This window comes from Microtus oregoni, unplaced genomic scaffold, assembly GCF_018167655.1.
Source record: "Microtus oregoni isolate MIOR12 unplaced genomic scaffold, Mior012 000005F_ref0000423, whole genome shotgun sequence".
NCBI classification, from domain to species: domain Eukaryota; kingdom Metazoa; phylum Chordata; class Mammalia; order Rodentia; family Cricetidae; genus Microtus; species Microtus oregoni.
Window position 1 is genome coordinate 54,088,588 of NW_024543064.1, and position 14,842 is coordinate 54,103,429.

Sequence of the window (14,842 nt, forward strand, 5' to 3'; positions counted from 1 at the left end):
TCACAACAGGACATTTTGCAAAAATTGATGGATCGTAGGGATCCAAGTCCCAATGGATACATCTTCACCATAGCTCCTGTGTGTAGGCTCAGGGAAATTTTCAGAAGAGGGGGCAGAAAGAATGTCAAAACAGAGTGTGTGGGATTCTGCTGTGAAACACCATCTCCTAAAAATGGCTCACACACAATTCTGGGAAAATAGATATATAAGGGGACATGAACAAGGAAGGGGAACAATTTCACAGGGTCCCATCCCTAGGCAAAAAATACAGGCAACTAAGGATTGCTGGGAGATGGAGAAATAGCCTCCCCCAGGGATGAGTCCCCTTATTGGTTGTTCAATGTAGAGTGGCCAGCCTTGAAACCATATACACACAAACAACAGAAACAGACTCTGCTTTCTGTTGCTCTGTCTGTCTGTCTGTATGTCTATCTGTCTCTCTTTGTTGGAGGAGGCCACTAGTTTGTTCTTGGCTTCTCAGACCCAAAATAAGCACACAGAAACTATATTACTTGCAATACTGTCTGGCCAATAGCTTAAGTGTATTTGTGGCTAACTCTTACATCTTAATTTAACCCTCCATTAATCTGTGTATTGCCACATGGTTGTGGCTTACCAGGTAAAGTCCCATCCCCAACATCTGTCTCTGGCAGGCTACAAGGTTTCTTCCTCCCATTGTCTAGTTTCATTTTCCCCACATAGCTCTACTCTGCCCTATCAGGCCAAGCCAGTTTCTTTATTAACCAATGGTATTCACAGCAGCATAGAGAGTCCCACATCGTCCTCATCATCTTCATCATCATCATCATCCTCTCTCTCTCTCTCTCTCTCTCTCTCTCTCTATATATATATATATATATATATATATATATATATTATATATATATATATGCAATAAATATAATTAAAGAAAAAGACTATCAATTTAAGAGAGAAGGCATGGGAGGAGTTTGGGGATAGGAGAGGATAGAGGGAGGAAGAAAGTGATTATATTCTATTTCAATTAAAAGCATTAAAAATAATAATAAATCCATCTTAAAAAGGGAAATTACAAGAAAAGAACTTCACAGCTTGGATAGTAATGTTTCCTTCATCCTTAATTAGGTTCTTTGACCTTAAATCAGCATCTCTGTTGAGAAGAATATGTGAGTATTATGTGAAGATTAGCATCCAAAGAAATATGTACAGAAATTGTATACGTTCTGTGTGATTTTGTATCAACTTGCAAGGTTTGTTCTTACAAGTGCCTCTTGCTGTGTCCCCAGGAGAGTACACATGAAGTTTTCTTTATGAAAGGCTGTTCTCTCAGAATCCACATATAACCTGTCCTGGGACTTCTTTTTTTAAATTGAAGACTATGTTGTACTGTGACACACACTGCCTATGCCCCTCCTCCACATCTCTTGAAATAGGGACTACATAATTTTTTTATTAACTGTCAAGTTTCTACCTCAGCCAAGTGTGGCATAGCCGATTCCCCATTTTTGACTTTCTTTGAGGGGATATGGATGAGACAAATGCATTCCAGATATTCATTAGAAGAAACAAACACACAAGTCTCTTAGGAAATCAGTTTTGACATGTTTTAAACAAGTCCCCATAACTGGGCAAGTGAACTGACAACACGAGCCGACTGGACACAAATAGAGCAGTCCTAGTCTCTCTGTTTCTTTTTTTGGACTTTATCTCTCCTGTTGAGTGGAACTGCTCCTCCCATGGAGTCTGTGATGTTTACCTAGTGGAAGGGCCCAGGCACTCCAGAACACACACCCTCTGCCAGCCTCCTGTTTCTAAATAAGAGGCAATGACAAGCCCGTTTTTTTTTTTTTTTTTTTTTTTTTTTTTGGGTCGTGTCAGTCATAAAGGCAAAGGTGCCTTCGGAGAAGGGTTAGAGAACATCAGTCAGGGAAAGAGTAAATTCTAGTATTGAAAAGTGGTGTGTTTTTGCGTGCAATGCCAGCAGGCAGCTCCTGGCTATAGACTTTTTTTTTTTCCGGGATAAAAGCCTTCCTAGCAGAGTTCTAGGAGAACTAAATATTGCATGCATGTGTTACAGCAGAAGTCGGCATGGGAGGCTGGCTTGAGGATTTGTTATTAGGCTGCTAGTTTACAACTTAACGTTTTTCATTAGCTTGCTCTTCTTTGCCCCATTTCTACTCGAGTTGGAACCTTGTGTTTGCAAATATTTCTTAGAAGTTATATTTCTTGTGTAGTTTTCCTGAAGAAGACTGTGTTCTCAGCCTTATGAGTTCTGTGGAAGATCTCTTTCTAGCAGGGGAGAAAATAGAGGCTTCTTTAGGTTAGTAATTTGGGTGAAAAACAGGTTGGATTAGCAATTTGTGATGTGTATCCAAGAAATAAATTTCTGAAAAAATAATGAATATTTATCATTTCCCAGGAACTGTGGGTACAGGTTCTGACATGCTGTGAGGATATCTTTGTTCCATGGTGTCTTGTCTGTGATAGAATATTGAACGCTGGGCATTGGAGTATCTAAAAGTTCGTTTCCTCACATCTGGTAAATTGAGGTTGTCTTGGCTGTGTGCCTAGCTGGGCTGAACACGTGGCTCTGATTCCTGACAACAGGTGTTCTGTATTCTAAAACCAAGTGTACCACGTAAGATACTGTCTTTTTTTTATAAACTATGAATATGTATAGAATCACTTCCTCACGTTCTATTGGTTAAAGTAGAGTAATAAGATCAGCTCAAGTTCAGAGTCCTTCCTGTGATGTATGTCCACTGCACCTCTTAAAAACATGGTGGGTTCTGTATGTCTATATTGCTATAGTCTTCATTGGAGACTATAATCTGTCAAATGTAATTGAGGAAAGTTTACAAATATTTTGGTACTAGTGTCTATACTTTATAGTTATAACTAGAAAATGAATGGAAATTGTTCAGTTGTTACAATCTATCATATCCATGCACTGTTTTGAAATATTTCAGGTTCTTTAATATTTAATAATTGTTTTGTGCCTTTTAAACTTGTCTAAGTCAGAACTTGTAATGTCTGCATGATAAAAATGAAGATGCTGACATTCAGAGAAATGTAGCAAACTTAAATTCCCCAGTGTTTAGTGACTAATTTTAAATCTCGGGTGTGGCATTCCATACTTGTCACCTAGATTGAATCTACAATTCTGCTCTTACACTAATTTATCTCTTATTTTCGACTGCTTAACATAATAAGATTATAGTAAAAATCTTTCTATATTTTTTTGATTTGTTAACTTTGCTTGCAATTTCGACATTTGTTGATAAAGGAATTTTGAGGCTACATTGTTAAATACTACAAATCTGAACATCTTTATTAATGTGATGACTTTTTTCTTATTTTACTATTCTTCATGTCACTTAATATTAACCTTGACTGTGTGTTAGATCTAAATATGATACCCTAGCTGTACTGGTAAAAAATAAAACACTGCAGGTCCCTGAGTGGCAGCAGTGGGTAGTGGGCCATTGGGACAGCAGATTGCAGGCAGGGAGCCACGTGGCAGGTGAAATACCTTGGTGGGTCAGCTGGTCCCAGGCAGGAAGTTACTTGGCAGGTGAGAGACAGATGGATAGGCACACCATGCAGAGTGAGGTTGGATATTTATTTCGTGGGTTATAGAAGGGAAGGGGGAAAAGGAGAGGGAAGGAGAAGGGGAATGAGGAGAGAGAGAGGCAGAGAGAGAGAGAGAGAGGGGGGGGATGGGAAAGGAGAGAAAGAGAGCACAGGAGCAAGCAAGCAGAAGTTACCTCTTTGGGAGAGAGATGGAAAAGCTCAGGCTGGAAGCAGAAGGAAGATCCACTTGCCTTGGTGGATAGGAAAGGAGTGGGTGGGGCTTGTCTCTTAAAGGGACAGGACAGAGCATTGCACTAGCCCTGTCTATAAATATTTACTCTCTTATAAAGCATCCCTACTGACTATTTTTGATGTTGACATTCTGATCATTTAAAGCATTTATCCTTATCATTCCAACTCAATCTCCATTGTTTTTCTCCTAGATAATATTAATAGACTCTGCTTCCCACATCTGCACAACTAAAGACTACCGGTGAGATATTTTTACCCTGTGTCAGACTGTGAAGTACCTCTATCCAAACCTCCATGGATAGTCTGCTCTCTCCTCCTGTTTATGTTTCACTTTTTCTTTAATATATTACTTTTTATTAGTTGTTGAATGATGCATACATGCATATAATATATTTTGGCCATTTCTGTGACCTACTTAAGTTCTTTTTTCTTAAAACAGACTGAGTCCAACTTGTGCTAGATTTATATAAATAGACACAACACACACATATATGTATGGACTAATTTATATACAAGTATGAGACTATCAACTAGAGTGTGGTCAACCTAGCAGGGCCATATACATGAAGCAAACTGAATCTCCCTCCTATAAGTCATCATTTGTCAATAAGCTCACCAGACATGGCTTCTAAGACAAATTTACAGCACCACTCATCTGTTTCCTTTTGAGGACCCAGCCTTAAATTCAACCAGAAATTACTTCCCTAAAATATAAATTATGTCACTTTTGCACTCATGGTCATATCTTTCAGGTTGGAAATATTTGTAGCTTGTAGAGTATTACAGATAGAGAAGACATTTGATCATGGTTTTCTTCCCCTAGATACTTGATTAACACCCTCCAGTACTATGAAGGATAACTAGTAGGAAGAAAGCTTCTCAGTAAATATCAGCTCAACTTCTATATGTCCTGTGATATAAGTTCATGCTGTCAATAGGGTCTTGCTATCAAGTTCTCATGAGCAATCAAGAATATTGACAATAATTTGTATTATTTTGAGAAACTTATGGATACACCTGGCAACAACTTGCGGTATTCCACACTACTCAGAGGGATTTTTATTTGGGACTCATGACTTCTGAAAAAGTCATTATCTCCTATATAGTATAGTGTCAAGTAAATTTTTTTTCTGTGAATTTTTTATTTTTATGTGGCTTATTTTTACTCTATCACTTTATTTTATTCCTTCTCTTTAAAGACTTTACCCCCTTTCTTTAAGGGCATTAACTTTACTTTTTTTTTTATTGAGAAAAGAAGAAAAAAAAACATAGACAAAAAAACAAGTTTCCACCTCCTCCCAGCCTCCCATTTCCCTCCCCCTCCTCCCACTCTTCTCTCCCTCCTCCCACCCTTCTCCCCCTCCCCCCACTCCTCTCCCCCTCCCTCTTCAGTTCACAGAGCAGTCCGGGTTCCCTGCCTGTGGTAAGTCCTAGGTCCTCCCCCCTCCGTCCATATCTAGGAAGGTGAACATCCAAACTGGCTAGGCTCAAGTAAATTTTTTACACACATATTTATGTATGTACATGTGTATGTGTTTATGGGTAGCTTCTAAGGGAAGTAGAAGATCTACATACAGCTTTTCCCCCAAAATTTCCTTCCATTGTTTTTTTTTCCAGATAAATAAAATTCCTTGTGTGTAGTAGTGTACTTTCCTAGCAGGTTTCTCTGCTAATATTTTGCTGTTCTATAATACAGGCTGCTGTATATTGGTCCTCTAAAGTGAATTTCATTTCTATCTCTACCACAGTGTTAACTAATCTCACATAATCAAAAGTTTGTCATAAAATCAGTCCATGGCTACTTATCACTTTTTCTAATAGTTCAACTAGACCAAGTGTGTTAACCATATGAAGATAAAGATTGGAGGTTTTGTTTATGCTCACACTACAGTGCCGTGTATGATACCAAGAAGACAACTTTTACCCCACAGCCATCTACAGTATCTGCACATCCTTTGACCTCAGGCTTACCACTGGATTCTGTGACTCTAGGCAAAAAAGAAAAAGAAATAAAGAATGAATACCATTATATACATGTCTCTTGGGGCTGATCCTGGTAAGGGTGTATCTTCATTTTGTCTTCATTCCACTGGTTGGAACTCAATTTGCAGCTACTCCTGACCCAATAAGAAAGGTGAGATGTACAAATTAGATTATGACCAAGAAAAGAAGGGAATGTAAAAGTAAGATTTGTTTTAGAGGATTTCATAATATCATGATTTGAGCTCATATGAAATATCATTCCTTCCTACCTTGCAGAGATTAATTATTCTTGCTTCCATTTTTATGCCTTATATTTTGAGTTTTGAATCAAATATTCACCATAATCTTCCTAGCATTATAGACAGCTGTGTGTATATTTTTATTCCATTCTAGTTACTTGAGGTGAAAGAATGATGAGTTTTGTTGTGCACATGGCTAGCACAGACTTCCATACTTTGTTTAAAGGCAACCCATGTTCATTTGTTGTATGAAGTAGAGAAAGAGCCATAATTCAGAGCTGTCAAAATAATTTTCATTTTATCATGTAATCTTTCTATTGACTTCTTCCGGAAACTGAAAATCAGTAATTGTGGACTATGCCAGTGCTTAGATAGCTGCTTAAATATTTTGTCTGGTCCTTCAACACATACATTCTGATTGTAGCTTGGTAGAACCTTTGCCACCAGTTTTGACCATGCTATTATTCCTCAGGAGTTATAAAATAGAGAGGGGTGTATACTCAAATCCAAACACAATGACATCTGTGTAGGGTAGTTTCTATAGCATTTTGGGTCACTATCATTAATGCTGATTTTATGCCTCTAAAGTATATTTTATTATAGACTTTTGAAGGTAACTTTAATCCTGGTTTACTGACAAATAGGAAAGACAAATGCCCAAAATAAAACTGATAGAGTGTTATCTTTGGAGTAAATAAAAACAAATTGTGCATACCCTACCCTAACTAATTATTGTATTTCTGCTTGAGAGAAAAATGATGATAAATGTCTAAAATAATTACGTTACCTGATATTTGGAATTGGAATGGAGTCTCATGTTCTTTTCAAGTTAGGGTAGTCAAAATGACTAAAATAGTTTCACTAGGTTCACACACACTTGAAATGGTTGTTAATTCATGGAACACCCAGATACTTCATCAAATTTACTCAGGTTGTGTCTATGAAGATATTTATCAGTAAGAGTTTTAATAAAATATTTTTAAAACATAATTTAAAAAGAGTTTTGACATACTGCATAGGTGGATAATACTTTTCTTAGAAGTCATTGGTTATTAGATGAAAATGCCAGTACCAAATATGGGACACTTCTTTGAGAGATATAGGTCATGGAGGCCTCAGACTGTCTCCAAACAATATATGTATTGCTATTATTCTTGATTGTTCACCAGGATTGGAATGTAAGACCCTAATACACACATCTTGACAGCAGGTCATAGAAGTCAAGCTGGAAGCTAGGCATGGTGGTAGAAACCTTTAATCCTAGTACTTAGGAGGCAGAGGCAGGTAGATCTCTGAGTTTGAGGTCAGCCTGGACTACAGAGTGAGTTTCAGGACAACAAGGCTTATACAGAGAGACTCTGTCTGAATAGAATATCAAGCTGCAACTAAGATGAAATCTTCTTACCCCCTGTCCAGCTTTCATAGCAGCTAAGATGCTTTGCAAGCTTCTGAGGGAGAGCAGGAACTGATGGTTATACTCAGATATTATACTTGCAAATTATAATAACAGCTGCAGGAAAGATGCATCCACAGGTACAATTATTATGGTAGTAACTAACATCTTTCTGGATAGATTTGAATTCCATTTCACAGGAAAACTTATGCCTGATTCTCTAAACCTAGTCCAGAGCCAATGGCTTTAAAGGTCATAGGTCCTCATAGCTCACAAGGAACGTATGACTGTTGCTTTGCTAACTTGACCCGGTGTCATACTGCTTTCTCTTTATTTTTATAACCATATATTACTACTGATCTCAGCGATCCCCTGAGAAGCCTCTTTTTGCAATGGTTTATGGTTACTATAGAGAGTCAAAACTTGACAAAACACCAAGAACAAGTGACCGCTGAGTACTTGATCCCAAATAGAACTCCCCTCCAAGTTTCAGGGAGTAATGTGTAGGAGAGAGTGCAATGCAAGGGCTGAAAGATAGGAACGGTTGCTGCAAAAGATGTCGTTTGCATGTGATATTACCATTTTATTCACGAATCCCCTTCAACTGTGGTTATATTCCCAAGAATATATATATATAGGTTCTCCATATTTTACCATTGGTAAGGTAGGGGATCATGTGACTCCATCCTTCTACTGTTGGTAGTTAATAGTTGCTGGGGAAAAGGCTGCCATTTTCTTCACTTACTTCAGCCACTGGTACATTTCTCATGGTCTAGTAGCTAATCCTCTTTCTAGAGTCATGCCAGCAACCCTGATTAAACCCAAGGGATCATGGATGCAACAGACTTGAAATTAAGATGACGGTTATTTTGAGGAAGAATAAGAGGTTGAAAAGAAGGGAAAAGAGAATAATGAGTGAACATGACTGAAATTCATGATATGTATAAAACTGTCAAAATGTAAAATAATATGAAAAGATTTAAGAAGGAAAATAATGCACAAGCAATATTAAGACCACGAAAATAGAAATAATCAGGTAAATGCAATTTTTGCCATCATAGAAGAGTTTTAAAGAAGTCTAATCAATAAATACAGAAACCATTAAAAAAAAAGACCAGCTTTAAAATGATTGACTGTGTAAAATAGATGCTTTTCCTTGACATGGGGAGCCCCCCACAAGCCATTCAAGGTATGAAGAAAGCAAAAATCCTGACCCTCCAACGACAAACCAAAGACTTCTGATTAACTGCCTTGAACTAAAATACTATTTTTTTCGTATTCCTGACTTTGAACTTGAACTGCAAGATCAATTCTTTCAGTTATTAAGTCTTTGTACTTTGCGTATAACTAGATCGTGGACCTTGAGCCTCATTACTTAATATTTTGATATTTTTCTGACTTTAGAAACACAATGAGCTAATTTCTTAATATTCATACACACACACACACACACACACACACTTACACACACATCTATATGAATTAGGTGACATTTAAGAAACATTAAGCAAAAAGCCGGGCGGTGGTGGCGAACGCCTTTAATCCCAGCACTTGGGAGGCAGAGGCAGGCGGATTTCTGTGAGTTCGAGACCAGCCTGGTCTACAAGAGCTAGTTCCAGGACAGGCCCCAAAACCACAGAGAAACCCTGTCTCGAAAAAGCAAAAAAAAAAAAAAAAAGAAAGTTATTTTGCCGGGCGTTGGTGGCGCACGCCTTTAATCCCAGCACTCGGGAGGCAGAGGCAGGCGGATCTCTGTGAGTTCGAGACCAGCCTGGTCTACAGAGCTAGTTCCAGGACAGGCTCCAAAGCCGCAGAGAAACCCTGTCTCGAAAAACCAAAAAAAAAAAAAAAAAAAAAAAAAAAGAAACATTAAGCATTTTGATGAAAAAAACTCTGTTGGGAGATTCTGCAGTTTTAGGTTAATGTACATTAATGGCAGCTGTTTGCCACCCTTATCCCCATCTGTTTCATAAGCTATGGCTTTTGTTGCTCTTTATAATTCTGATGAATACATATGATAATTACAGCTTTTAATACTGTGTTTGAAAACATTTCAACTGATATCCATCCATAAGTGAGGTCACACAAGGGACAACACACCTATAGTGCTTAGACAGTAGACAGTTAACCGATTATCTTTAGGCAAATACATAAGGAGAAATTACAATTGGGGGTGCAATCCAAAATGGAAATGTAAACTTAAGAGTTAGAAATAAAATATAATTGCTAAATAATTCCACTTGATTAGCAACCTGTTCTTAAGATAAGTAAAGATTTTGTTAAGAGAATGACAGTCAAAGTTCAAGTGATATGCGACAGTATACACCGTGCAATCCGGATCTCAATTAAGTATGTTTCACAGTGGGTGGGAGGCTATTTTTCTCCACAGAAAGAGAATAGAGCTCTTCCTAATGATGAAACTGATTGTGTTCTTAACAGCCTGTCCAGAATAGAGAATTTCTTCATGATATTTGTTGTCTAATACTTTATTTTTCCATGTAGCATATTCACGTAATTATTGATACAAACTCTTTCCCCCCAATATTATTGCTGGGTTGTTGCTCCTATATATTAGGCTAAGAAACTATGCTATTGTGCACAGACACAAAGAAAATGAGAGTGGCTAGGTTGAGCTGGTGTTAATTTTTTTTTCAACTTCAAGTGATTGTGACTTGGATTAACACTGACATTATATTCTTAGCATAGATAGATCTGGCCTTGATAGATAATCTATTGATTATACCCTGAGGATACGGCTAGAATTTTCTTCAAATGCTTGTTTAGCCCCAGGCTTTTTATGTCATATTATAGACAGGACTTGGAGACTTGGGAGGCTGGTTTGAAGGTCAAGGCTCATCTGATTTCAGCACGTGCCTGTCTTTGACAGATAACAGAATCTTAATGGAGGAGAACATCCTCTCTCTATGCCCTTCCTTGCATGAAAATATGTATGTCAGGAAATTTTCTTGTGTAAAATATGTATCTTTCAGCTTATTAGTTATTTTCAGAGACAATTCTCCTTACTTGAGGTTTTTCAAAATCAGATTGCAGATTGCAGTTTTTTCCCTCATTTTTCTTGGGACTCACTCATGTCAAATAACGCCCATCCTATTGTTTGTAAATAATTTGCTATCCATGCTTTTAATCATACACACAATTGTCAAAATAAAACACTGAGTCCAACAGATACTAGCAGGTTTGATAATATGTGAATATATGGCAGAAAATATTTAGCCTGGCAATAGCACATTGAAAGACATCTTATACCACCAAGTCAAACCTCCAGTGCCAGGAATGAGTTATATCTCATTGAGTCATTGGCCAAAAGAACTTCATGAAACTTCTCCCAAATCATACACTAATGCCAAAGTTACTGCTTACTTTTTACAATAATATGGTAAGGCACTGTTGCTTAAGGTAACACTTATACATGTCACATAATGAAACCTAGAGAAATTGAGGTTTTACCTAGCAAAAAGCTTCTTCCCTACTGGTATATTCATGGTACCAGATCTTACTCTTCATACTATTGAAGGAAAAACAGTTACTTCTTAATTTAAAGATTATGAATATTTAAGCACTCAGAGAATTTTGATTGGAGTAATCAACTTCAGATAGGAATGATATTGTCTGGAAACTATGTAACTGTATGCATGCTTGTATTTATGTCATCTATATTTGTCAAAAATGTCACAGGCAGAAGATAATAATGAAGGCAGACATAATTGTGATGCTGGAAAACAAAAGGAACATTTGATATTTTGATTGTTTTGAATGTGATGGTGCCCAAAGCTACTTGAGACTTTGAAATCAGAAAGCTTCTACCTTGCTGCTTTTATATATTAGAGAATAGGAAAAGTTAGCCATAAGATTAGAAGAAGTATACTATAAGCAGCTCACCTCTGAAATCTAAAGATCCTTAGTGCTGCGTTAAAATGTCTGTCAGAGTTAGTTAAGAACACACACACACACACACACACACACACACAAATATACACACACACATAGCCTAACAACTGGAAGCTGAATGATCTGGGTAGGATGATGACCTCTTGACCTCTGTGAGGAAGCAGGGTTTGCAGTTTAAATTAAGACAAATGATCTAATTTCAGAAGAAAAAAACACTCACCACAATAGCACAGCAAAATCTACGTTATGCAACTTGTTATTCATAATTTTCAGTATATAAATATAAAATTCAAGAAACAACTTGATTTCTATTTAAAAGTAAATTGACATAAATTGATTTTGTAATAATTGGAATATAGGCAGAATTGAGAAAGGACAGTTGTAAATATTTTAAGCTATTTCTGAAGATACATATATAATAAATAAAGTGATAAAGTATTTTAGCAGAGACACAGAAACTATGATGGATAGTATACACTCTGGCATGTTCACTCTGCATTATGTGGGCCTGATATATATACCAGAATAGCAATAAGTGTGGCTCAACCCATATGTAGATAGTACTATATAGTGATATATAAGTGGACATTTCCTGTCCTTACTGCCTGGTCCCAAATAACCAATTCAGAGGCTGAATATGAATTACAAATGTTCAGCCAATAGCTCAGGCTTATTACTAACTAGCTCTTATATTTTAAGTTAACCATATTTCTTATTCATACTCTACTACATGGCAGTATCTTTATTAGCATGGCATGTTCATCTCCTGCTCTATTTGTGGGTAGGAGGTCTTTCTGTATTTGTGTTGCTTTTATTGGTTAATAAAGAAACTGCTTTGGGCCTATTGATAGGCCAGAACTTAGGTAGGCTGGGAAGACAGAACTGAATGCTGGGAGAAAGAAGGGAGAGTCAGAGATATGCCATGGATCTGCCAGAGACAGATGCTGGGAATTTTACCTGGTAAGCCAATGCCACATGGTGATACAAAGATTAATAGAAATGGGTTAAATTAAGATGGAAGAATTAGCCAATAAGAAACTAGAGCTAATGGGCCAAGCAGTGATTTAATTAATACAATTTCTGTGTCGTTGTTTCAGGGCTAAGCTATCCAGGCGGCTGGTACAAAGAAGCAGCTCCTCCTTCCAACACCTTTGTGTCTGGTTAATGACTCCTCTGACTCCACACTTTTCTTTCTTGTAATCCTTAGGTGACCTTGCCTATGCTGTCTGCCTGACTACTAGCCGATCAGCATTTTATTAAGCCAATAAGAGTGACAAATATTGGCAGTGTATAAGAGGATTATTCCACAGATGTGGTATCAAAGGTTTGAAAATCTCTGGTATAGCTTCAATATATAACAAATACAATGAAAAGCTATGCCACATTGGATGTAGGAGAACAAAGACTGGGTATGTCTAAAAGTGATTTAAAATGAAGTGTTATTATGAGAAAGAGAAGGAAAATGAATAGTGAATTGTTGGCTTCATGTACATGAAACTTGGTTAAAGGTAAAAAGAAGAAAGAAAATTGGATAGAAAAAATGGAATCTAAGCTATATGGCAGAAGGTCAGAGTCTGTCTCATTTATGGCTATACCTTCCTGCTCCATATGGTAAATAATGTACAAAGATGTACTTGATAACTACTTACCCTTTTAGTATATCTAGATTCACATATCACTTCTGGATTTGTTGTGGTTTTAGTATGAAATGTTCTGCTAGCTGACATATTTGAACACTTGGTTCCCCAGAAAGTGAAACTATTTTGAAAGCTGCTATGGAACCTTTGGGAGGCGGAACCTTTCTAGAAGAAGTGACTTACTGTGAACGGGCTTTGACATTAACACCTGTCCTTTTGGTCTACTCTCAATTACCTCACAGCAGAAGCAATGTGGCCACTCATGTTCCTGTTGCCATGTTCTCCTTGCTGGCATGGAATATTTTTTCTTAAACTGTGAGTAAACACTTTCTCCTTTAACATGTTTCTGTGATGTATTTGGTCACAGCAATGAAAACAAGAACTAATATAGGACCCAAGCAAATGAAAATCTACAACTACTAGTTTTATAAACATACAGAATGCTTGGGTGAGTGGTGTATGCAGGGATATCTATGAGATGCTTAATGAGGTACTCAGTAGAGCCCAGTAATGGGCAATTCTTTAGGAACAAAAAGAGGAAATTCAGCACATATTCATTTCCACTATTTTTGATGCCTGAATCTATACTTGAATAATTATTATTTATACTTGAGATATTTGGAGTAGGTGCATGTGAGCACTGGGATGGTGGGGAGCAGGGGTTTGGTGCCTCTAGCTTTGAGCAAAATCAAGTTACATATCAACTAGTCTTGTGCCTTTTGAGTACTTGGATGAGTATAGGTTAAGTACATGTTCTGTTGGGAAGATATACACTCTTAAAAAATAAAAAAATTTGTAGAGGCAAGTGGGTTTTTTATACTGAAATTATATTTGTGGGTCTAGCTAAGTTCCTGGTTTTCAGAGATCCATTGGCATTTAGTTTTAAAAAAGTGCAATTTTTTTGGTGTCTTTAGGATACAGGTAAAAGAATGTGGGAAGAAAAATTTTGCCTGTGGTGGACTGGCTTAGAGACTCATGACCTGAATCACATATCTGTTTTTTCCTAATCACATGTGTGGAGCTGGGTAAGGTTATATCTTCTTAACTTAAATTAGTCACATATAACATAAAGTTTTCTCTAGCCTTTTTCTAAAGTATGAAAAATAAAGACATTGCCACATTTTGCAATTATTTTCCAATTATTTTACTTATGATCATGCAATTATTCTAAGAATTGTCTCAGCTATTGTGCACCCTTAGTACCGCTTTTATGTTTAAGCAAAGACATGCATGGTGGTAACATAGACTTCCTTGTTTAACCTTGTGGTTATCTGACAAATTGAATATTTGAAGAAAAAAGTTCAAAGAAGGGTAGCGTCAGGAACCCTAGGAAGTTGAGCTGATACTGGGGAGTTTCCCCCTACTCCCCAGGAATTTTGTTGCTTCGCTATTTTTTTAGAGCTATGAGACCTTATTTATTCAAGCAGAAACTTCTTCATGAGCACAACTTTGTATTAGATTAGTGGTTCTCAACCTTCTTAATTCTGTGGCCTTTTAATACAGTTCTTTGTGTTAACTCCAACTGTAAATTATTTTGTTATTACTTCATGCCTGCAATTTTGCTGCTGTTGCAAATCATAATATACATATCTGGTATGCAGTATATCTGATATTCAATCCCCAAAAGGGTCATGATCCTCACGCTGAGAACCGCTGTGCTAGATGCTGGGACTAGAGAAGAAAAGACTAAAGACTACCCTCTTGTACTTGTCATTTGGAACCTATCCCCTGTTGTTTAATATCATTAACTGATACACATTCCTAAAATGGTAATAAATGCCAGTGTTAACACAAACTGGGAAAAACATCCAGTACTGAATGAAGAACTAGTCTGTCTTGGAAAGAAAATGGCAGCAGACAAATCTGTTTGGAAGAAA

General features: G+C 37.1%; 1 long non-coding RNA gene across 1 annotated transcript; it reads left to right on the forward strand.

Annotated features, from left to right (window-relative positions):
- The first annotated feature begins 2,483 nt into the window (after positions 1 to 2,483).
- LOC121447975 lies at positions 2,484 to 5,730 on the forward strand. The gene is made up of 3 exons (XR_005974324.1): positions 2,484 to 2,617; positions 3,996 to 4,045; positions 5,696 to 5,730. It is a non-coding gene; the product is annotated as an uncharacterized LOC121447975 (long non-coding RNA).
- Positions 5,731 to 14,842: the final 9,112 nt, after the last annotated feature.